Source organism: Panthera leo, chromosome B3, assembly GCF_018350215.1.
Source record: "Panthera leo isolate Ple1 chromosome B3, P.leo_Ple1_pat1.1, whole genome shotgun sequence".
In the NCBI taxonomy this organism is placed as follows: Eukaryota; Metazoa; Chordata; class Mammalia; order Carnivora; family Felidae; genus Panthera; species Panthera leo.
Window position 1 is genome coordinate 100,032,561 of NC_056684.1, and position 24,775 is coordinate 100,057,335.

General features: G+C 37.8%; 2 non-coding genes and 2 pseudogenes across 2 annotated transcripts; 1 reads left to right on the forward strand and 3 right to left on the reverse strand.

Moving 5' to 3' along the window:
- Positions 1 to 1,982: 1,982 nt before the first annotated feature.
- On the reverse strand, positions 1,983 to 2,052 carry LOC122223465. The gene has a single exon (XR_006204335.1). It is a non-coding gene; the product is annotated as a small nucleolar RNA U2-30 (small nucleolar RNA).
- Positions 2,053 to 2,219: 167 nt separating this feature from the next.
- Positions 2,220 to 2,298, reverse strand: LOC122223466. Its single transcript, XR_006204336.1, has one exon. It is a non-coding gene; the product is annotated as a small nucleolar RNA U2-19 (small nucleolar RNA).
- Positions 2,299 to 9,832: 7,534 nt separating this feature from the next.
- On the reverse strand, positions 9,833 to 10,605 carry LOC122222715 (annotated as a pseudogene).
- Positions 10,606 to 17,488: 6,883 nt separating this feature from the next.
- LOC122222649 lies at positions 17,489 to 18,220 on the forward strand (annotated as a pseudogene).
- The last annotated feature ends 6,555 nt before the right edge of the window (positions 18,221 to 24,775 follow it).

A 24,775-nucleotide genomic window follows, 5' to 3' on the forward strand; every position in this document is an offset into this window, starting at 1 on the left:
TGTGGTTACAGCATGGCTTACATAAAACATATTTATAACTGTCTATTTTAAGTTGATAATAACTTAAAATTTTTTAAAAAAATATTTATTTATTTTTGAGAGACAGAAAGAGAACACAAGCCAGGGAAGAGTAGAGAGAGAGAGAGAGAGGCCCAGAATTCAAAGCAGGCTCCAGGCTCTGAGCTGTCAGCACAGAGCCCAATGCAGGGCTTGAACCCACAAACCACAGTGAAATCATGACCTGACCTGAAGTTGGATGCCTAATTGAGTGAGCTACCCAAGAGCCTCAAGTTGAGAACAACTCTTAAGTCCAACTTAATTATAAAGCTCTACATTTTTACTGCCCCCCTTTTATGTTTTTGATTTAACAATTTGTATTCTTTGTGTATCCATTAACAAATCATTGTAGTTATAGTTATTTTTCACTACTTTTGTCTTTTAACCTTCATACTAGTTTTATAAATGATTAACCTACCACCATTACATTAAATTATTGTGAACTTAACCTTATATTTACCTTTACCAATGAAATTTATACTCTCATATGTTTTCCTGTTACTAATTAGCCCCCTTTCATTTCAGCTTAAAGAAATTCCTTTAACATTTCTTGTGGATTCGGTGTAATGGTGCTGAACTCCTCCAGCTTTTGCTTGTCTGGAAAACTCTTTTTCTTTCCTTCAATTTTGAAGGATTTTTTTTTTTTTTTTTTTTTTTGCCAGGTAGAGTATTTTTGGTTGGCAGATTTTTTTCTTTCAGCTCAGCGAATATGTCATGCCACTCCTTTCTGACTTGCAAGAATTTGTTGAAAAAATTTGTTGATAGTCTTATGGGTGTTTCCTTATACATAACAAGTTGTCTTTCTCTTGCTGTTTTTAATATTTTGTCCTTGTCTTTAACTTTTGATAATTTAATTATACTGTGTCTTGGTGTGGGTCTCTTTGAATTCATCTTCTTTCGAATTTCCTGGATCTGGATGTCTGTTTCCTTTCTCAGGTTAGGGAAGTTTTCAGCCATTACTTCTTTAAAGACTTTTTTCTGCCCCTTTCTCTTCTCCTTCTGGGACCCCTATAATGTTGGGCCTCTTGATGTTGTTCTATTAGTCCCTTAACCTATTTTATTTTTCTTTTTGCTCCTCTTTTTGGATGAATTCTACTGCCCTATCTTAGAGTGTGCTGATTTTTTCTTCCACTTCATCTGCTATTAAAACTTTCTATTGAGGGGCACCTGGGTGGCTTAGTCAGTCAAGCATTGGACTTTGGCTCAGGTCACGATCTCACAGTTTGTGAGTTCGAGAACTGCATCGGGCTCTGTACTGACATTTCAGAGCCTGACATCTCAGATTCTGTGTCTCCTTCTATCTCTGTCCCTCCCCCACTTGTGCTCTCTCTGTGTCTCTCAAAAATAAATAAATGTAAAAAAACATCTTCTATTGAATTTTTCAGTTCAATTATTAAATTCTTCAGCTATGTGATTTCTGTTTGGTACTTTCTTATATTTTTCATCTCCTGTTGAAATTCTCACTTTGTTCATGCATTGTTTTCCTGACCTCAGCAAGTGGTCTTTATGACCATTGTTTTGAACTTCTTGTCAGGTAAATCACTTATCTCTCTTTCATTAAGGAATTTTTCTGAGGTTTTAGTTTGTTGTTTTGTTTGGAACATATTCCTCTATTCATTTTTCTTGACTCTTTCTGTTGATTTTCTGTGCATTAGATAAAACAACCACGTTTCTCGGTCTTGAAGAGGTGGTCTCATTTAGGCAATGAACCTTATTATTCAATCCTGACTTCCTTGTGGTTTTCTCTCAAAATTTTGTGGTTGTCCAAATGGCCTTCTATGTTCTTAGTGGCTTCCAGTAGTTGAGGGTGTGCCAATATTTCTCATCCCAAAGGGGAAGATCTCAGTCAGCACTAAATGCAGACAGATTAGAAGCAGACGCTCAGGGAGCATCTTTTTAACTTTTTAAAAAAAAAATTTTCATTTTGAGCTCAGAGAAAGTATAGAAACCCTTGTAGTTATAAATGTCTGTATTAAAACCTTTTCATCATTGGTTAGAGCTGATTAGTCTTTCATACGCATACATAATTACCCCCACAGATATCTTACTCATCCATCAACAAGTTCTCACTATTTTACTGTCACTTTTATGAACACACATCCACACACGTATGCATTCCTAACTCTAGACATAAGCCCTTATTGTTTTAAATTACTTTTGCTTCTCAGAACTACAAAGATCATGCATCAGGTAGATTGGAAGGCCTCTGATACTCAGATTTGGGTATTTTCATCATTGAGCCACTTCTTTTTAAAGTATGTAAATATACCTCTTGGAGCACCTGGGTGGCTCATTCATTTAAGCGTCAGACTGTTGGTTTCGGGTCAGGTCATGATCTCATGGTTTGTGGGTCGACCCTGCATTGGGCTCCACACTGACAGTGCAGGGCCTGCTCAAGATTCTTGTTCTCCCTCTCTCTGCTCTTCCCCCCATCTCTGAAAATAAAGAAATAAACATTAAAAAAAAAAAAAAGATTCTCTCTCTCTCCCTCTCTCTTTGCCCCTCCCCTGCTCATGCTCTCTCACTCTCAACAAAAAAATTAATTAAATTAAGTATGTAAATATACCTCCTTCAGGGGCAGACTGGGAGATGTGTGTTTCTGTCTGCTCCCTCTGCACATCAAGCCCTGAGGGGGATAGACAGTTAAGAATTGTTTCTTTGTTTGCTACCAACCCACTGAATCCATGAACACGAGTCCCACTGGCTACCAGTGCCAGGTTATCAAGAGATGTGTCCTCTGGGGGGCAGCCACAAAAGCCAGGGTGGCACCCGTTATGCATAAGCTCCTTTCTCAAAGACGTTGGTAACGTGGAGTGGGACAAAGGGAGAGCACAAAGATGGTGCCTGCTGGCCTTCCTGGTTTCTGGAGAGGATGGCAATGGGCCTCTAGATGTGCGTTATGATAGAAGCCTGCCCCACAGGTCACAGCTATTGAGAGATAAACTAATAGGCCTCTTTCACAAAAAGGTTGCGTGTCAATCTGCTGCCTCTGCAGTGTGCAGTGAGGGATGGATACCTCCTTAAGAATGGTTTCTCTCTTACAGTCTTGTGGTACCTGCAAACATAAGCCCCATTAGAGGGCTTCCTCTGGGAGCAGCTGCAAAAACTGGGGCACCAGACATGTGGACGAGCTCCTTTTTGGGATATACTGATGACCTACCTGGAGTGAGGCAGAGGGAGAACAGGAAGATGTCCCTATCAGTCTCTGTGGTTTCTGGAGAATATTGCAGTTGGCCTCTAGAAGTGTTTTAAATTAGAAACCTGCTCCTCAAACCAAAGCTTTAAAGGTAAGCAATAGCTTCTTTCGTGGGGAAACTGGGCATGATTCAGTCTGCTCCCTCTGCGCTGGGCTCTGAGGGCCAAGCCATGGTGAGTCCACACAAATCCTGTAAGAACTATTAGTTCACTATAGACTGTGGATCTGGTGGATGTAAGTCCCTGTTGGCTTTCAGAGCTAGATGTTTTGTGAGTCCATTTCTCAGGTAGAAGTCTTAAAAGTTGTGGTGCCAGCTCTGGTGTCCAACCCCTTCTCTCCTCAGAGAGAAGCTGGGAGTTGTGAGCTCCCTCCTAGTTGTGTGTTGCTGCTCCAGGGATGAGATTGTGTCTGAGGCTTTCCCACTCATTTCAGTGGGAGTTTTTTCTCACTTGCCTGATGTGTAAGAGTTACTCAGCTAGTTTCTAGATTTCTTTCAGAGGGGATTGTTCTGTATGTAGCTGAAGATTCAGTGTGTCTGTGAAAGGAGGTGACTTTAAGGTTCTCTTTTGTCACTGTCTTGAACCAGAAAAACAGTTTGTGGATTCTTATAAGAAATGCTATATCATCAATGTTTCTGCTGGCAAAGATCATGATACTATGTGGGAAAACATGCTATCAGTGATTGAGTTGAGAAATGATTTGGGAGTGTTGGGTTCAATGAAAACTGTTAAGAATACCTTAACCCATTTATTTCATTCATATTTTTCTTGTAATATTTGCACAAGAATTATATATAACAATCTATGTCTACTTACATAAATGTCTCTTTTGCTAGGTTTTGAAATAGAATTTCTAAGTGTTAAGAAAGTATGTGTTATAGTTTTTAATTGGCCGTATTGTTTCTTTTTTTGTGGTATATAAACTAATGATAGGTCTTACAGTAGATGTATCTTAAGATTTGATGAAATAGTACATACCTTAAGCATATTAATGTTCATAAATGATTTGATCCTTATGTTAATACTGGGAGATAAGACAGGCATTATTATTTCCATAAGACAAATGAAACTCAGGTGGTTTTCATTTTGTTATAGGTGAGGCTGTGTTATATTTTATAGACTTTTAAACTTAACCTAATAAGATAGTTCAGTAATTTATTTTTTATAATGTTAAACCAAAACTTTATAGCATTTTTACTGTTGAGTAGATCATGTTACATAATGACACTTTTTTGAAAGTGTGATGTTATAAAAGAAACATGACTGGTGATAAAGCACAGGGCTATTTATGTGTGGAGTTAGGGACACTCGGATATGACAGCAATTCCTGGAAGGGAAGCAAAGGATCAAACCTAGGAGAAATGTGGTTGTATGTAAAACATCTCAAATCTAATCGAACTGTGAAGTGTATTTATTAACATGTTATAGATAACAACATATGTCTTGTTGTTCAGACCTTCAAAAGTGGCTCATTTTTTCGTAGGTGCTGTGTCTTCACATTATACAGTTGCCTATATCTACTGCTTGGTAGTCAGCTTCTTGCTTCCAAGCAATAGAAACCAACTGTGGAAGGATTGTTAGTTTATAGAGTCAATGGGAAGGCTGGAGAACCAACCAGGCTCAAAAAACAATAGAGGCCAAGTGAGGCTAGGCAGCCAAGAACAGCCAGCTGCCCAGAGTCTGGGGAAACTGTTTTGGTCTTTCAGTTTCCTCCTGTCCAGAGTCAGACATTGTTGAATTTTCAAAATCAGACCCAGGGCAGCCAGAATAAGCACGTGTACACTTTATTATAATATATTATGCCATATATATTTTGTTTAAATATGATTGAATGGAACATTTAAAATGTGCATTTAATGAGGCCACTTTTGGGGCGCCTGGGTGGCGCAGTCGGTTAAGCGTCCGACTTCAGCCAGGTCACGATCTCACGGTCCGTGAGTTCGAGCCCCGCGTCAGGCTCTGGGCTGATGGCTCGGAGCCTGGAGCCTGTTTCCGATTCTGTGTCTCCCTCTCTCTCTGCCCCTCCCCCGTTCATGCTCTGTCTCTCTCTGTCCCAAAAATAAATAAAAAACGTTGAAAAAAAATTAAAAAAAAAAAAAAAAATGAGGCCACTTTTAGGTATAAAGAATTGCTTTATTATAATTACTTTTCTTTTGAAGAGTGCTCTTAAATACTGGAAGACATTCCTAGAACCACAACATTCATCCTGCTGTTGGCACAGCCTATTTTATTAACTCCTTCCTTGCTGAAAGTTAAAATATATAGGTATTTCCTCCTGCCCCTGCGCAGAAACTAAGCCAATTTTATTGTGAAATATATTATGATTCACCTTACTTGCTGGAATTCACCTATAAAACTAGGTATGGCTATGGGTGGCAGAGAGTCATTTTTAGGCATTCCTTGATTATACCATTCTCCAGTGTCACTTGACTTCCATCTCTGAATTCAGTCTTTAAGTATCTAACATATAGTTTGTGTACCCATTTATTTGTTTATTGCTTACTGCAAAGGTAATGAATGGTTGTTTTAAAATCTGTAACATTACAGAAACACAGAACAAAGAGTGACCATTCCCCATAATCCTGCTCTCAAGGATTATGTTAATATTCCTGTTAATAATATTATGTTAATAGTTTGGTAGATCTTCATCCAGACTTCCTGGGTTCCATTTCCAGCTTTTCCATTTAGCTGGCCACCTTGGACAAGTTATTTGTCCTCACACTGCCTTAGTTTCCTCATTTCAGCATAATAGTACTGGCTTACAAGGTTTTGTGAGGGTTTAATAGATAAGATGAAAAGTGTTCAGCATAATTACTAGCGTGTAGTAAGTGCTTGATAAATGCTAGTTTGTGTGTATTGGTCAAGATAAGCTAGATTATATTGCAATAACAAACAATCCATCCAAATCTCAGTGGCTTAACACAACAAAAATTTCTTGCTAATGCTGCATTTCTTACACAGATTAGCAGGGTGTTCTCTCCATGTAGTCAGTCAGGGGCCCCGGCTAATGGAGGTTCGACCATGTTGTGGCCACACTCTATAATACGTTGTGCTTTTAGTCACCATAAAGAGACTATAAAATCACACATGGATTTTTTACTGCCTCAGCCCATAATTGACATACTCTACTTCCATTTACAATTTATTAGTCATAACTAGTAACCATGGCTCTGCTCTGCTGCAAGTCAGGTGTGACATGTGAAAGGGGAGTGCAGAATATTTTGGTGAGTGCTACAACCTGTGGCAAGGCCATTCCTCCCCCTACTCCCCAGTGTGGCATAATATTATCCAAACTGTGTTGCAGGTTTTTTTTTTTTATTTCATAGTAAGACTAAATTTATTCAATACCCTAGTAAAAGTTTTGATTATAGTTATCCAACAGTATAAAAAGTACAAAACAGATTGGTAGATTTCTAATATATTAATACAAAGTGCATGACTACATACAGTACATCCTACAGGCAAAGAGGTGGAAGGGGAAAAAGAAGGCCTTGGTTGAGGTCTAGTAATAGATAAATAAATACAGAGGTAGAGATGATCCATATTATGGTATATTCTAACACCAATACTGCAGCCAAAATGTACAAAAAAAAAAAAAAACATTTTGAAACAACAGGAGGAAGATGATAATGGCTGGGACTCTTGTAATTTACCTCAGAGGCTGTGGGAGAGCCAACCCAACTCACAGTGTAATCTGTGCATATGGTGGCTTGTAGTTTTTGCCATAAGGAAGAAATATAAAATTTTAGGTTTGGATTAAGAACTATAAAACTATAGGGTGCCCATAAAAAGTGGCTCACTCCTTACTGTTATTTATACTAATTTTTAAAATCCAGTTTTAAAAATAAGCACTGCTGGCACAAGAACGGACACTCAGATCAATGGAACAGAATAAAGAACCTAGAAATGGACCCACAAACGTATGGCCAACTAATCTTTGACAAAGCAGCAAAGAATATCCAATGGAATAAAGACCGTCTCTTCAAGTGGTGCTGGGAAAACTGGACAGCGACATGCAGAAGAATGAACCTGGGCCACTTTCTTACACCATACACAGAAGTAAACTCAAAATGGATGAAAGACCTAGATGTAAGACAGGAAGCCATCAAAATACTCGAGGAGAAAGCAGGCAAAAACTTCTTTGATCTTGGCCGCAGCAACTTCTTACTCAATACGTCTCTGGAGACAAGGGAAACAAAAGCAAAAATGAACTACTGGGACCTCATCAAAATAAAAAGCTTCTGCTTTTTATTAAAAGCGAAGGAAATAATCAGCAAAACTAGAAGGCAACCGACAGAATGGGAGAAGATATTTGCAAATGACATATCAGATAAAGGGTTAGTATACAAAATCTATAAAGAACTTATCAAACTCAACACCCAAAAAACAAATAATCCAGTGAAGAAATGGGCAAAAGACATGAACAGACACTTCTTCAAGGAAGTGCATCCAGATGGCCAACCAACACATGAAAAAATGCTCAACATCACTCATCATCAGGGAAATACAAATCAAGACCACAATGAGATACCACCTCACCCCTGTCAGAACGGCTAACATTAACAACTCAGGCAACAACAGATGTTGGCAAGGATGCTGAGAAAGAGGATCTCTTTTGCACTGCTGGTGGGAATGCAAGCTGGTGCAGCCACTCTGGAAAACAGTATGGATGTTCCTCAAAAAATTAAAAATAGAACTACCCTATGACCCAGCAATTGCTCTACTAGGCATTTATCCACGGGATACAGGTGTGCTGTTTCGAAGGGACACATGCACCCCCATGTTTATAGTAACACTATCAACAATAGCCAAAGTATGGCAAGAGCCCAAATTTCCATCAATGGATGAATGGATAAAGAAGATGTGGTATATATATATAACGGAGTATTACTTGGCAATCAAAAAGAATGAAATCTTGCCATTTGCAACTACGTGGATGGAACTGGAGGGTATTATGCTAAGTGAAATTAGTCAGAGAAAGACAAAAATCATATGACTTCACTCATCTGAGGACTTTAAGAGACAAAACAGATGAACATATGGGAAGGGAAACAAATATAAAAACAAGGAGGGGGACAAAACAGAAGAGACTCATAAATATAGAGAACAAACTGAGGGTTGCTGGAGGGGTTGTGGGAGGGGGGGGTGGGCTAAATGGGTAAAGGGCACTAAGGAATCTACTCCTGAAATCATTGTTGCACTATATGCTAACTACTTTGGATATAAATTTTAAAAAATTAAAAAATTAAAAAACTAGAAAATAAAAAAAATATATTAAGTGTAAAAAAAAAATAAGCACTGAGTCATGTTGTTATAGGGTAGGCAAATGATCCTCCCTGATTATGAAAAGTCTGAACCGGTGATAGGTTATTCCTGAACGTTTAGAAAAGAGGCACTGAGAGTACTTTGGTTTGGGTTCAAGTAAAAAGCGTTCAAATGAAGATTTTGGAATTGAAGAGCTCCGTCTTCAGGATGCATCATCTGACATCTCAATGTTCACAAAGCCTGACTGAAAGAAGCCATACCTAAACCAGCCCACTCAGCATTAACACACACCTCTTTTCTTTTAGAATTTTACTTTAATATAGAGTGGAAAAACAAACAAACAAACAAAAAACCCAAACCCTAACAGGTTAAAATCAAACAACCACTCTACACAGACAAAACCTTCACAGAGGTCAACTGAAGTAATCCAGAGCTAAAACTGAATTGTGCAGATTTTCAATGAAGTCACCAGTTGTGTAACACAAAGGCAATTATTTACACACTAGGCAAGCCCTCTAAGAAATGTGCCCCAAGAAGCATTAACCTTTGTTTTTTGTGTGTGCCATCCTGAAGATTTGCACATTTTTTTTTAGATAATTTAACATTTTTAATAGAATGTGATCTCTACCGTGCGGTAATGCTGTGGTACTCTTTATTTAGGATTCCTCATCCTAAAACTTGACATTTCCCCAGAGGAGCTTTGATTCTGCTTTAGAAGTTTCAATATAGATTAAAATCTTTATCAAAAATCAATACAGAGGGAGGTGACAGAGGATGCAACATATATGCTCAAGTTACCTCTTTGTATGTTTAGAAATTACTCCTTCAAGGTATTTGCACCAGAGAGCTTTGTCCTGCTTAATATTCAGTAGTACAGGTTTGAATCATCAGAACCTTGGCAAGACCTTAAATTATTAACAACTACCTCTTGGGGCAAGTCCGTGTTACTGAGTTATGACAAATTTATTATCATGAAGGAAAACAAGCACAGCCAGTCATCCTAAAAATGCCCCAACCACTGCTTCTCAATATAGAAAGACTAAAACTACATGTTTATCATACAACAAATCCCATCTCTGTCCTCTGAAATTCCCCTAGTTTCATTCATTAAAAGGGGATTAAAAAAAAAAAAAAGACTTAAAGAGCACTTTACAGCATCATTCAGCTTTCCTATGAAATACTCAACATCTTAAATATTATGTATACTTTTTTTCTTTTAGTAAGCTAGACACTGGCTTCAGAGTTTGTGGAACTGGAGGAGAAATAACAACCCATTCAAAACTATTCTAGAAAGTGTCTTTTGGAGAATAGCAGGTATCCAAGTTAAAAATAGGAGGGTTTTGTTGCTTTGTTTTCTTTCCAAAATTTAAATTGTTTTTTTTGTTCCCCTTCTACCTACACCTCAGTCACCACTCCTGAGTGGAGATGGGCAGAGGCTCTGGCCCCTGCTCCTCCGGCTTCTTAGCAGCTGCTTTCTTATTGCTGCAGCAAGGCTTGAATAGATGTGTGTCAATGAGAACTTCTCCAAAACGGCCTTTATAGATAATCCCACAACGTATTTTCTGTCTTTTCCAGTATGTGAGATCTAAAAAGGAAAAAAACTGGTGTTCTGTTAGAGCCAGAAGCCATCTCTGTATCTGAGCCACCATCTGACGGGTTACTGTAACAAGGAGACTGAGCTGGAAAGGCACTTGAGGTGGTACTGTGAGCATCAGAATTGTGACATTTAAATTCCTTCTGTAGTTTACTGATCTGGTTGCTTTTTATCCTGTTTCCAGATAGAGTTTTCACTTTCTTTGGTTTCAATGTTGTCTTCAGACTGAATCCTGCCCTTGTATCTACCACATGATTCCAGTTTTTTTTTTTTTTTTTTTATCCTGCTGGCAATTTCTTCCATCTTTTCACAAGCAGGACACAGGCATTACAGATGTCTCCTGAACAAGTCTCATGCAACCCAAAACAGCTCTGGAAGTCCTTTTCATAGCGTTTACTGTCAGTGAATCGAGAACTGGAGGACTTTGCTCTGCAAATACAGCAGCCGTCTATACTTTGGTACATCTTTGGCTTGTGAAAACCAAACATCTCTTCTTCTGGGCAGTAGTCTTCCAAAATCAGCCGTTCCACGCACAATAACGTTCCTGAGGTCTGGAGTGCACGCCAAGCTAGCCCCCCCCCCCCAGCCCCCCTTCTAATTGCTCCCTTCTCCTCAACTGTCTTGTCTAGAAAGATGGTCTACTGCAGTTCTGCAGTTGCTACCACTGGCCGGGAAGGTGTAGTAGATTCCCCAGTTCTTTTTTTTTTTTTTTTTTTTTTTTTTAATATATATCATGAACATCTCCCCATGTCAATATGTATTAATTCGTTGACTATTTATTGAGCCCTTCTTTGTAGAAGGCCTTGTTCTGGGTACTGGGAATGAAGAAGACATTTAATAAACCCTGTCTTCATGAAATTTATTGGATTGCAAACAGATAAGAAATAAGATATTTTTTAAGTATAATATGTTAGAAGGTGATAAATGTTATGGCAAGAAAAAAGAAAGGGAAGAGGCAGAGGGAATTTGGGTGGTACAATTTTAATTAGAGTGGTCACTGAAGGTCTTTTGAGGTGATTTGAGTTAAATTCTGAAAGGTGTGAGAAATATCTTGTGAATATCTTTATGGAGAGAACATCCTAAGAAAATAAAACTATGTGGCTTGGTGATGTGAACATGAAGATGCATTTTCCTATTTTTGTATATGTTTAAAATTTTGTATATGTTTAAAATTATGAAAATAATTAAAAATGAAAAGTAAAGCTGGTTATAAAGCTGATAATCAGATTTTATAGCCACATTTTGGAAAAGAAAATCAGATAAAAAATATAATAAATATTGTCAATTTCTTAAAAAACAAAAGAAAGGTTTTACCAGTTTACCTCCTTAGAAACAAAGCTTTAACTTGTTTCTTTGTAGCCTCACTAACTGCTATACAATCCAGCACTTGATTATTGCTGTTTCTCACTGCATAATGTTTCCAATTATTTGTTAAACTTTTAATTGTGTCTTACTTTTTATCCCTCCTATCATTCCCTTTAAAGTGATTAGACATATAGTAAATTCCCTATAAAAGTTACAGATTGAGAAGTAAAACTTAGTGATGACTTTTTAAAAATAAAATCTCGGGGCGCCTGGGTGGCTCAGTTGGTTAAGCGGCCGACTTTGGCTCGGGTCATGATCTCGCGGTCCGTGAGTTCGAGCCCCGCGTCAGGCTCTGTGCTGACAGCTCAGAGCCTGGAGCCTGTTTCAGATTCTGTGTCTCCCTCTCTCTGACCCTCCCCCGTTCATGCTTTGTCTCTGTCTCAAAAATAAATAAACATTTAAAAAATTTTAAAAAATAATAAGAAAAAAATGTAAGTTTAATAAGTATCTTTTAAAAAAATCAATGAACATCTTAAAAGCTAAAAACATAAAATCTTATCCTTATAAAGAAACTCCTGACACATACAACACAGATGAGCCATGAAGACCTGCTACCTGAAATAAGTCAATCATAAAACTAGAGCAGGGGGGGCGCCTGGGTGGCTCAGTCAGTTGAGCGATCGACTTGGGCTCAGGTCATGATCTTGCAGCTCATGAGTTCAAGCCCCACGTCAGGCTCTGTGCTGACAGCTCAGAGCCTGGAGCCTGTTTCAGATTCTGTGTCTCCCTCTCTCTGACCCTCCCCCGTTCATGCTCTGTCTCTCTCTGTCTCAAAAATAAATAAACGTAAAAAAAAATAAAATAAAATAAAAATAAATAAAAATATAATCTCAATTGTTAATAACTCTCAAAGCATTTTGCTGTGTTGAGAATGGAAAAAATTAATAAATAAGCCACACAAAATATATCCACAAGCAATTTAAAAGTTTGGAGTATTAGAGAACCGGTTTAAAAATACTTTGAGTATTGGGGCACCTGGGTGGCTCAGCCAGTTAAGCTTCCAACTTTAGCTCAGGTCATGATCTCGCAGTTCATGGGTTTGAGCCCGTATCAGGCTCTATGCTGACAGCTCAGAGCCTGGAGCCTGCTTCAGATTCTGTGTGTGTGTGTGTGTGTGTCTCTCTCTCTGCCCCTTCCCCGCTCATGCTGTGTCTTTCTCTCTCAAAAATAAATAGACATTAAAAAATAAAATACTTTATTTTTTCAAGTAATTGGCTGGATGTGAAATACAGTTTGAATAGAAACATTTCTTAGTCACATACTTATCATGATTCTTTCACTAAAAAATTTGTTTTTTCAGTGATTTACTTTCTGTTGCCATACAACTAGGCTACACTGCACAAACATTTTGAGTAACTTCTGTCAATTTTTCCTTAAGATGACCAAGAGTCTGAACAATTAGATGATTATGGTTGAAGCAAAAAATGAAATCAGCGTTGTTCAGCCCAGAGAGTTTACTGAACTTTATAAAAGTTATTTGGCCAGATTGTGAGGTAACGCCCAGACACCAATGAGGAGTGTATCTGAAGGATCACTCATTTAGAACCACCCTGTATTTAGGGGAAGTGGTGACAGGCTGGTCAAGGAAGACGTTTGTTACAGACAAATTTGTCAGTGTTAGTCACACAGTTAGAACATAATGTTTAGAAGAAAATGCATGACACTGTTGGGAAGCTATGTTGGAAAAGCTGTGGCCAGAGAAAAGAGATTACAAATTGTACTTCCATGACAGAGATAACTTGGAAATATGCATAAAAAGTTTTGTTTTCATAATTTAGTTCACTCTAGTTATCCATTTTATATGAGGCAGAATCTCCGTTTTGAGAATATCATTACCTTAGGAAGGAAGGATTACTACATTATGCTGACATTAAATTAGAAATATTTTTAAGATTCAGAATGATTATTTTTTCGGCATCAGACTGTCTAATCATAGGCCTTATCTAATCATTAAAACAGTTTCCGAAAAGTGGCCATTTCTCATTGTCAAACACAGAAACCATGGCATCATCATAATTCACAGGTCACCAAACTACTTTTAGACCATAAACCAATAATTTTGATGTCTGAACCTCAATTCTCTCATCTGAAAAAATAGAGACACAGATTACCCTCCTTCACCATTTTATTGGTATGTTTTGAGTATACCAATTTCATGAGCCTCGTTCTTCTCAGCAGAAACTTGAGCAAAGGGAAAAATAAAGAATAATAATACAACCATTCATGGTGCCCTTGAAACAATGTTCCCATGTTAATTGCTAATCCTCCTCTGAAGGGAGAATTTCCTTATATTTCTACCTAATTACTAGAGGTACTTTACACTGCTCTGTCCTACCTAGCACGCATTCTGTGCTCATTCATCATTTATTCATTCATTCTTTTAGTGAGTTGGTCATTTACCAAATATTAAGATCTTACTGTGTGTCAGCTAGGGACTGGAGATACAAAGAAGGATAAAACAGTTCCAATTCTCGTGGAACTGATAATAGAGGAAGGGAGACCATCACTATAAGTAGTTACAAATGCACTGAGTTTATGCAAAAGTAGTACGGGGTGCTATGGGAGTTTTCAGCAGGGGATTAGGTAACCTATTTTAGATCAGATTGGGTTTTAGAGACATCAAAGCTAAAATAAGAAAACTGAGGAGGAGTTGGCTAAGTAAAGAGTATAGGGGAAAGTGATTTAGGCCGAAGGAATAGCACTGATAGATTTTGAGGTACTGAAAGGAAAGCCAACATGGCTACAATGTAGAGAGACAAAATCCAGATCTTGGAGTCTTTATTGTTTGGTCTTTATTCTGAGAGTAATGGGAAGCCATTGAGGATTTTTATTTTCTGTTTTATATGTTTAAACAGGGAAGTAACATAATCACTTGCATTTTTAAAAGATCATTCTAGGCACTATGTGAAGAATGGAGGAGAGGATGGCCCACAAATAATACATGTGGGTAAACAGAAGACAATTGGAGGAAATGAATTAGGGAGTTGGCAAAGAGGAAGAGGAAAAAGTGGACTGATTCAAAAGATATTTAAAAGACAAAATCAATAGGATTTGATTGTGAGGGAAAGATGAATCAAGGATGACTTCCAGATTTCTGGCTTAAGGAAATGGGTGGATGTCATTTATTTAAATAAGGAATACTGGAGGAAGAGAAGGTTTGGGAAGGAGAATCATGAATCATAGTTGACCAGTACATAGCATACACAATAAGCCCTTTAGAATACAAAAATCTCAGTATAGAGATTATACATAGATATGCAAATACAGGTTCTCATCAAAATCATACTCATAACTTGATCCTTAAGTCTTTTTAAATTATGGATGATATTTATATACTTTGAGTGGTCCTTTTCAGTCCTATTCTTGGGCATTTCAGATCCTTTTAGGCCAGGTCTTGGGTGTTATACTGGTTCCAGCTTTAAATTACATGATTTAAAGCCTCCTCTTTGTTTCTTTTTTTTCTTTTTCTTTTTCTCCTCTTTCTTATAGATTATAAAACCATAACTTCTTCTTTTCTTTTATCCTAACATCTCTCACATAGGATCTGATGTCGTCTGAAGATCATTCCCGTAGCTTGAATTTTCTTTATTTCTTACATATTTTTTTTCTCCATTGGGTTATAATAACTCAATAACTTCCTTCCCTCCAGCTACTAATCTTCCCTGTGTTGTACCATTTCCAAAACTTAACAACAACAACAACAAAACTGTCATGAAGGAAGAAGCATTTTTAATCACAAGCCATTATTGCCAAATATTGCTGAGGAACACCTGTTTCACAGTAATGAAACAGATGTTTTGAATGAATGTCTACAGATGTGTTTCAGTCTTCACAAAAGATACAGCTAAAAAATAAGAATATAGAAAAATTGAAAATAAAGTAGTAGAAAATATATATTAGGTAAATACTGAGTGAAATAAAGCTAGTATAAATCTATTAATATCAGAAAATGTGAGATTTTAAAGCAAAAAGCAATTAAAGAGGATCACTAGAGATGATAAAAGGATCAAATCACCAGGAACAACAGGGAGCTAGAGACAAATTCCACAATTATAATGAGAAATTTCAACAGCTATTTCTCAGTGTTAAGCACACAAAAAAGCAAAGTTAACAAGATTGTTGAAAACTTGAACGAAACAAATTAATATGCTTGATTCAATGGACATATACAGAACGCTCCACAGAAAAACTGCAGAATACTTTTGATAATATTTCAAAGTGGAATACTTTTGATAATATTTGTAGCCATATATTGGGCTATAAAGGAGGTCTGAACAAATTTCAAAGGACTGGTATCATACATATTGCATTCTTTGATCACAGTGGGATAAAATGAAAAATCTGTACTGAAAAAATAATTATAAAAGTTCGTATGTTTTGGGGCGCCTGGGTAGCTCAGTTAAGTGTCCAACTTTGGCTCAGGTCATGATCTCGCAGTTGGTGAATTCAAGCCCTGCATCTGGCTCTCTGCTGTCAGCGTGGAGCCCACTTTGGATCCTCTATTCTCCCCTCTCTCTACCCATCCCCCGCACTCTCTCTCTTTCTCTCTCTCAAAAATAAACATTAAAAAAATATTAAAGTTCTGGGGCGCCAGGGTGGCTCAGTCAGTTGAGCATCCGACTTCGGCTTAGGTCATGGTCTCGTGGTCTATGAGTTCAAGCCCCATGTGGGACTCTGTGCTGACAGCTCAGAGCCTGGAGCCTGCTTCAGATTCTGTGTTTCCCTCTCTCTCTGCCCCTCCCTTGCTCATGCTCTGTCTCTCTCTCTGTCAAAAATAAATAAACATTAAAAAAATTTTTTTAAATATTAAAGTTCTTATGTTTAGATACTAAGAAATGTATTAATGAATCAATGATAAAATAATGGAAATTTGAAGATCTTTAAACTGAAGGATAAAAATATTGCATATTAAAAAATGATGGAGATTGCTGCTTCTAGACATGATGGAGTAACTGGTATTGGACTTCACCTTGTGTCACCAATAACTTTAAAAGTAGCAAGATCTGTGAAGCAACTGTTTTCAGACAGTAGATGATAGCACAGGGAAATGATCCTTAAAATAAGGGAAACATGTAAGGTGTCCTTAATGTTTGCCTTCCCTTTCTGAATGAGGGCACTTTCTGATGTGTGGTGTAGGTCTCTCTCAAATAAATAAATACAAACTTTAAAAACAAAGAAAAAAAAAGAAAATGGAATATGACAGTATGTAAAGGAAATAATACATCATTACCAGGATGGTTATATCTCACGAATCCAGGATTAGTTTACTATTAAAAACAAAACATGCTTGATAAAATTCAACACAGTTATGATTTTTTGAAAAAACTTCTTAATAAAGGAATAAAAGAGACCATTCTAACCAGATAAAGGTTACCTTCCAAATACAACAGCTAACGTTATTCTTTTTTTTTTTTTTAACGTTTATTTATTTTTGAGACAGAGACAGAGCATGAACGGGGGAGGGTCAGAGAGAGGGAGACACAGAATCTGAAGCAGGCTCCAGGCTCTGAGCTGTCAGCACAGAGTCCCACATGGGGCTTGAACTCACAGACCGCGAGACCATGACCTGAGCCGGTCAGATGCTAAACCGACTGAGCCACCCTGGCGCCCCCTTAATTTGATATATTGAAAGCATTCTCATTAAGCTTAGGAACAAGTAGCATAAAGGAGAAAAGATCTAAGTGGATCTTGTGGTGAGAAAGATACCCCTGGAACTCTGCAACACCGGCTCAATATAAGTAAATGAATTATGTTTATTGATTATAAAACTCAATATTGTTTTCTTAAAATAATGTCTTCCCAAAATGATCTATAAATTCAATGCAATATCAATCAAAATCCAAATGAAACTTGTGTGTGTGTGTGTGTGTAACTCGTTAAACTATATCTATAATTTATATGTAAGAGCCATAAATATACTTATGAAGAAGAATAAGATGGGGAGATTTGCCATAGAGGTTACCTTATTAAAAAGCTATAATAACTGAGCCTTTTGGCTCCTTGAACCTTGTCATGGCCGTTGGCAAGAACAAGCACCTTACAAAAGGTGGCAGAAAGGAAGCCAAGAAGAAAGTGGTTGATCCATTTTCTAAGAAGGATTGGTATGATGTGAAAGCACCAGCTATGTTCAGTATAAGAAATATTGGAAAAACACTAGTCCACCAGAACTCAAGGAACCAAAATCACATCTGATGGCCTCAAGGGTCGTGTTTTTGAAGTGAGCCTTGTTGATCTGCAGAAAGTTGTATTCAGAAAATTCAAGATAATTTTTGAGGATGTTCAGGGCAAAAACTGCCTGACTAAGTTCCATGGCATGGATCTTATCTGTGACAAAATGTGCTCCTTGGTCAAAAATGGCAGACCCTGATTGAAGCCCATGTTGATGTCAAAACTACTGATGTTTATTTGTTTCATCTATTCTGTATTGGTTTTACTAAAAAATGTAACAATCAGATTTAGAAGACCTCTTATGCTCAGCACCAACAGGAGATGATGGAGATCATGACGTGGGAGGTGCAGATAAATGACTTGAAAGAAGTGGTCAATAAATTGATTCCAGACAGCTTTGGAAAAGACATAGAAAAGTCTTGTCAATCTCTTTATCCACTCTATGCTGTCTTTGTTAAAAATGTAAAAATGCTGAAGAAGCCTGTGTTTGATTTGGGAAAGCACATGGAGCTTCATGGTGAGGGTAGTGGTTCTGGAAAAGTTACTGGGGATGAGACTAGTACTAAAGTTCAATAAAACCTGTTTAAAATTTAGATATTTAATGGTGACAAATAAAAAAAGGTTTTAAAAAAAAAGGGACGCCTGGGTGGGTCAGTTGGCTAAGCATCCAACTTTGTTCGGCTCAGGTCATGATCTCAAGGCTCGTGGGTTTGAGCCCCACATCTGGCTCTGTGCTGAAAGCTCAGAGCCTGGAACCTGCTTAATATTCTGTGTTTCCCTCTCTCTCTGCCGCTCCCTGACCTGTGCTCTGTCTCTCTTCTCTAAGATGAATAAACACCAAAAAAAAAAAAAAAAATAGACAAAAACATATAGTAATTTTAAGATAGTGTTACTGGTTTAAGGATAGAAAAAGTGACCAATAGAATAGAACAGGGTACCCAAACAGAACCACACCTATATGGAAACTTGATTTGTGACAGATTTTTTTTTGTGGATCAGTGAAAGAAAAAATGGACTTAAAAAAAGTGTTAATACAGTTTAAAAGCATGACATTAAACCCCTACCTCTTATCATGCACTAGAATAAATTCCAAATAGATCGATGATTGGAACGAGAGGGGCAAATGATAAAACTTCTTTTTTTATTAATAATGTATTTTTTAATTTACATCCAAGTTAGTTAGCATATGGTGCATTTCAGGAGTAGATTCCTTAATTCCCCTTACCCATTTAGCCCATTCCCCTCCCACAACCCCTCCAGTAACCCTCTGTTTGTTCTCTATATTTAAGAATCTCTTATGTTTTGTCCCTGTCCCTGTTTTTATATTATTTTTGCTTCCCTCCCTTAATGTTCATCTGTTTGGTATCTTGAAGTCCTCATATGAGAGAAGTCATATGGTATGTCTTTCTCTAATTTCGCTTAGCATAATACCCTTCAGTTCCATCCATGTAGTTGCAAATGGCAAGATTTCATTCTTTTTGATTGCCGAGTAATACTCCATTGTGTATATATACCACATCTTCTTTATCCATTCATCCATCGGTGGACATTTGGGCTCTTTCCATACTTTGGCTGTTGTTGATAGTGCTGCTATAAACATTAGGGTACATATGCCGCAGGATCCTGTGGATAAATGCCTAGTAGTGCAATTGCTGGGTCGTAGGGTAGTTCTATTTTTAATTTTTTGAGGAACATCCATACTGTTTTCCAGAGTGGCTGCACCAGCTTGCATTCCCACCAGCAGTGCAAAAGAGATCCTCTTTCTCAGCATCCTTGCCAACATCTGTTGTTGCCTGAGTTGTTAATGTCAGCCATTCTGACAGGGGTGAGGTGGTATCTCATTGTGGTCTTGATTTGTATTTCCCTGATGATGAGTGATGTTGAGCATTTTTTATGTGTCGGTTGGCCATCTGGATGTCTTCCTGGGAGAAGTGTCTGTTCATGTCTTTTGCCCATTTCTTCACTGGATTATTTGTTTTTTGGGTGTTGAGTTTGATAAGTTCTTTATAGATTCTGGATACTAACCCTTTATCTGATATGTCATTTGCAAATATCTTCTCCCATTCTGTCGGTTGCCTTTTAGTTTTGCTGATTGTTTCCTTCGCTGTGCAGAAGCTTTTTATTTTGATGAGGTCCCAGTAGTTCATTTTTGCTTTTGTTTCCTTGCCTCTGGAGACGTATTGAGTAAGAAGTTGCTGTGGACAAGTTCAAAGAAGTTTTTGCCTGCTTTCTCCTCGAGGATTTTGATGGCTTCCTGTCGTACATTGGGTCTTTCATCCATTTTGAGTTCATTTTTGTGTATGGCATAAGAAAGTGGGCCAAGGTCATTTTTCTGCATGTCACTCTCCAGTTTTCCCAGTGCCATTTGCTGAAGAGACTGTCTTTATTCCACTGGATATTCTTTCCTGTTTTGTCAAAGATTAGTTGGCCATACGTTTGTGGGTCCATTTCTGGGTTCTCTATTCTGTTCCATTGATCTGAGTGTCTGTTTTTGTGCCAGTACCATACTGTCATGATGATTACAGCTTTGCAGTACAGCTTGAAGTTCGGGATTGTGGTACCTCCAGCTTTGGTTTTCTTTTTCAAGATTGCTTTGGCTATTCAGGGTCTTTTCTGGTTCCATACAAATTTTAGGATTGTTTGTTTGAGTTCTGTGAAGAATGCTGGTGCTATTTTGATAGATATTTCACTGAACATGTAGATTACTTTGGGTAGTATTGACATTTTAACAATATTTGTTCTTCCTATCTAGGAGCATGGAATGTTTTCCCATTTTTTGTATCTTCTTCAGTTTCCTTCATAAGCTTTCTATAGTTTCCAGTGTATAGATTTTTCGCCTTGTTGGTTAGATTTATTCCTAGATATTTTATGGTTTTTGGTGCAATTGTAAATGGGATTCATTCCTTGATTTCTCTTTCTCTTTCTTTATTGTTGGTGTATAGGAATGCAATTGATTTCTGTGCATTGATTTTATTTATATCCTGTGACTTTGCTGAATTCATGAATCAGTTCTAGCAGTTTTTTGGTGGAGTCTTTTGGGTTTTGCATATAGAATATCATGTCATCTGTGAAGAGTGAAACTTTGACCTCCTCCTGGCTGATTTGGATGCCTTTTATTTCTTTGTGTTTTCTGATTGCTGAGGCTAAGGCTTCCAATACTATGTTGAATAACAGTGGCAAGGGTGGACATGCCTGTCTTGTTCCTGACCTTAGGGGGAAAGCTCTCAGTTTTTCTCCATTGAGGATGATATTAGTGGTGGATCTTTCATATACGGCTCTTATGATCTTGTGGTATGATCCCTTTATCCCTACTTTCTTGAGGGTTTTTATCAAGAAAGGGTGCTATATTTTGTCAAAGCTTTCTCTGCATCTATTGAGAGGATCATGCGGTTCTTTTCCTTTCTTTTATTGGTGTGATGTATCACATTGATTATTTTGTGGATATTGAACCAGCCCTGCATCCCAGGTATAAATCTCACTGGATCAGGGTGAATAATTTTTTTAATGTATTGTTAGACCTGGTTGGCTAGTATCTTGCTGCGGATTTTTGCATCCATGTTCATCAGGGAAATTGGTCTATAGTTCTCCTTTTCAGTGGTCTTTGTCTGGTTTTAGAATTGCTGGCTTCATAGAAAGAGTTTGGAAGTTTTCCTTCCATTTCTATTTTTTGGAACAGCTTCAGGAGAGTAGGTGCTAACTCTTCTTTAAATGTTTGATAGGTGGGAATGTGAGCTGGTGCAGCCACTCTGGAAAACAGTATGGAGGTTCCTCAAAAAACTAAAAATAGAACTGCCCTACAACCCAGCAATTGCACTACTAGGCAGTTATCCACGGGATACAGGTGTGCTGTTTCTAAGGGACACATGCACTCCCATGTTTATAGCAGCACTATCAATAATAGCCAAAGTATGGAAAGAGCCCAAATGTCCATCGATGGATGAATGGATAAAGAAGATGTGGTATACATATACAATGGAGTATTACTCGGCAGTCAAAAAGAATGAAATCTTGCCATTTGCAACTACGTGGATGGAACTGGAGGGTATTATGCTAAGTGAAATTAGTCAATCAGAGAAAGACAAAAATCATATGACTTCACTCATATGAGGACTTTAAGAGAGAAAACAGATGAACATAAGGGAAGGGAAACAAAAATAATATAAAAACAGGGAGGGGGACAAAACAGAAGAGACTCATAAATATGGAGAACAAACGGAGGGTTACTGGAGGGGTTGTGGGAGGGGGGATGGGCTAAATGGGTAAGAGGCACTGAGGAATCTACTCCTGAAATCATTGTTACACTCTATGCTAACTAATTTGGATGTAAATTTTAAAAAATAAAAAATAAAACAAGTTAAAAAAATATTTAAAAAAATGTTTGATAGGATTCCTCTAGAAAGCCATCTGGTCCTGGATTCTTGTTTTTTGGGAGATTTTTGGTTACTAATTCGATTTCTCTACTGGTTATGGGTCTGTTCAAATTTTCTGTTACTTCCCGTTTCAATTTTGGTAGTTTATATGTTTCTAGGAATTTGTCCATTTCTTCCAGATTGCCCATTTTATTGGCATATAACTGCTCATAATATTCTCTTATTATTGTTTGTATTTCTGTTGTGTTGGTTGTGATCTCTCCTCTTTCATTGTTGATTTTATTTATTTGGGTCCTTTCCTTTTTCTTTTTGATCAAACTGGCTAGGTGTTATCAGTTTTGTTAATTCTTTCAAAGAACCAGCATCTGGTTTCGTTGATCTGTTCTGTTTGTTGTTGTTGTTATTGTTGTTGTTGTTTTTTGGTTTTGATAGCATTGATTTCTGCTCTGATCCTTATTATTTCCTGTCTTCTGCTGGTTTGGGGTTTATTTGCTGTTCTTTTTCCAGCTCTTTAAGGTATAAAGTTAGGTTGTGTATCTGAGACCTTTCTTCCTTCTTTAGGAAGGCCTGGATTGCTATATGCTTCCCTCTTATGACCGCCTTTTGATAAAATTTCTTGAAAACCACATAGAAAAATATTTTATGGCTTTGGAGTCCAAATGGATTTATTTCTTTTTTTTTTAATGTTTATTTTTGAGAGAGAGAGTGAGAGAGTGAGTTTGGGGGTGGGGAGGGGCAGAGAGAGAGGGAGACTCAGAACCTGAAGCAAGATCCAGGCTCTGAACTGTCAGTACAGAGCCCGACGCCAGGCTTGAAGTCATCAACTGTGAGATCATAACCTGAGCTGAAGCAGACATTTAACTGACTGAGCAATCTAGGCGCCCCAGTCCAAAAAGATTTCTTAAAGGAGATTCACAAAGTATAAATCAAAAAACAAAGATGACAGCCAAAACAGTCTTGAAAAAGAAGTCCAAATTTGGAGGATTCACACTTCCCAATTTCAAACCTAGTACAAAACTACAGTGATGAAGATACTATGGTGATGGCATGAGGAAAGACACATAGATCACTGGAATAAAATGGAGAATCCAGATATAAACTCTTCCATTTATGGTCAATTGATTTTTCACAAGGGTGCCAAAATAATTCAATGGAGAAAAAAATCATCTTTTCAAAAACTGGTCCTGGGACAACTGAATATCCACACATGAAAGAATGAAATTGGATTCCTACCGGAAACTTACACAAAAATTAACTAAAAATGGATCATAGACCTAAATGTTAAAAAACAAAACAACCCCCCCCCCAAAAAAAAAAAACCCACTATAGAACTGCAAGAGGGATAACTGAGTGGCTTAGTTGGTTAAACATCCGACTCTTTATTTTGGCTCAGGTCATGATCTTATGGTGATATCGAACCCCACATTGGGATTGCGCTGGGCATGGAGCCTGGTTTAGATTCTCTCTCCCTCCCCTGATTGCACTTGCTCTAAAAACAAAACAAAAGCAAGGAACACCCCTCCCCCCCCCCCCCCCCCCCCCGCAACACACACACATTTAAAACTACTAGAAGAAAACATAGGGGTAAATCTTAGTGAACTTGGGTTAGGCAGTGATCTCTGAGATACAACCCCAAAAGACAAGTGACAGAAAAGAAAATTTGAAAAATTGGATTTCATCAAAATGAAAAACTTTTGTGGAAGAAACTATACCATCAAGAAAGTAAAGGACAGGAGTGCCTGGTTGGCTCAGTTGGGGGAGTTTGTGACCCTTGATCTCAGGTTGTGAGTCTGAGCCTCATATTGGGTATAGAAATAACTTTGAAATAATTAAATCTTAAAAAAAAAAAGCAGGGGAGGGGGAGAGTGCCTGGGTGGCTTAGTCAGTTAAGCTGTGACTCTTGATTTTTGGCTTGGGTCGTGATCTCACGGTTTGTGAGACTAATCCCTGCCTTGGGCTCTGTACAGACAGCACAGAGCCTGCTTGAGGTTCATTCTCTCTCTCTCTCTCTCCCTCCTTTGCTTTTGAGGGAGCATGTGCACTTTCTCTCTCTCTCAAAATAAATAGGCAAAAAGAAATTAAAAGACATCTCATATAGTGGGAGAAAATACTGAGGGTGGTAAAGAAAGCCCTCTAACAGAGCACAGATGTAAATGCTGGCGGTCAAGAAAGCAAGCCCTGTTAATATTAAGGCCTGAAGACATATGGATAGGGCACCAACAGTATCAGCTACACAGTCCCAGGCTCTCTTCAGTAGAATTAGGCAGGCCCTCGTCTTAGCTTGAGTTTCCTCAAAAAGTATACATAACCTGAGGCAAAAGACTTATGTGCTATTATTAAGGCAAGCAGTTCCAAGAAACAGGGATAGGAAAAGAGAAATGAAGCAGAGGAGGGAGAACCAATATGAAATTGCATTGTGGACTTAGGCCATTATTAAATGCTATTGATTGCTTGATCTCTTGGGCAAGTCCTTAAGAAGCCTTAAAAAAAACCCTTGAACTTTTGCACTTGAAAACCTAAGAAGCACCTGAATACAATTTTTAAAATACTGGTTTTCCCTCACAGGGTTAGTTGATATCTGTAAATTAAGACTCTCTTAGACCTCATTCATACCTTAGGTTCCCTTTAATCAATATCCAACACATAATTGGTGGTAATGGATAGCAGGGATAATTGCAATCCACAGAATAATAGCTACCATTTAGTAAGTACAAGGCAGTTTTATATAATATCTAATCCTCACAAAGTAGCTTTTGTTATA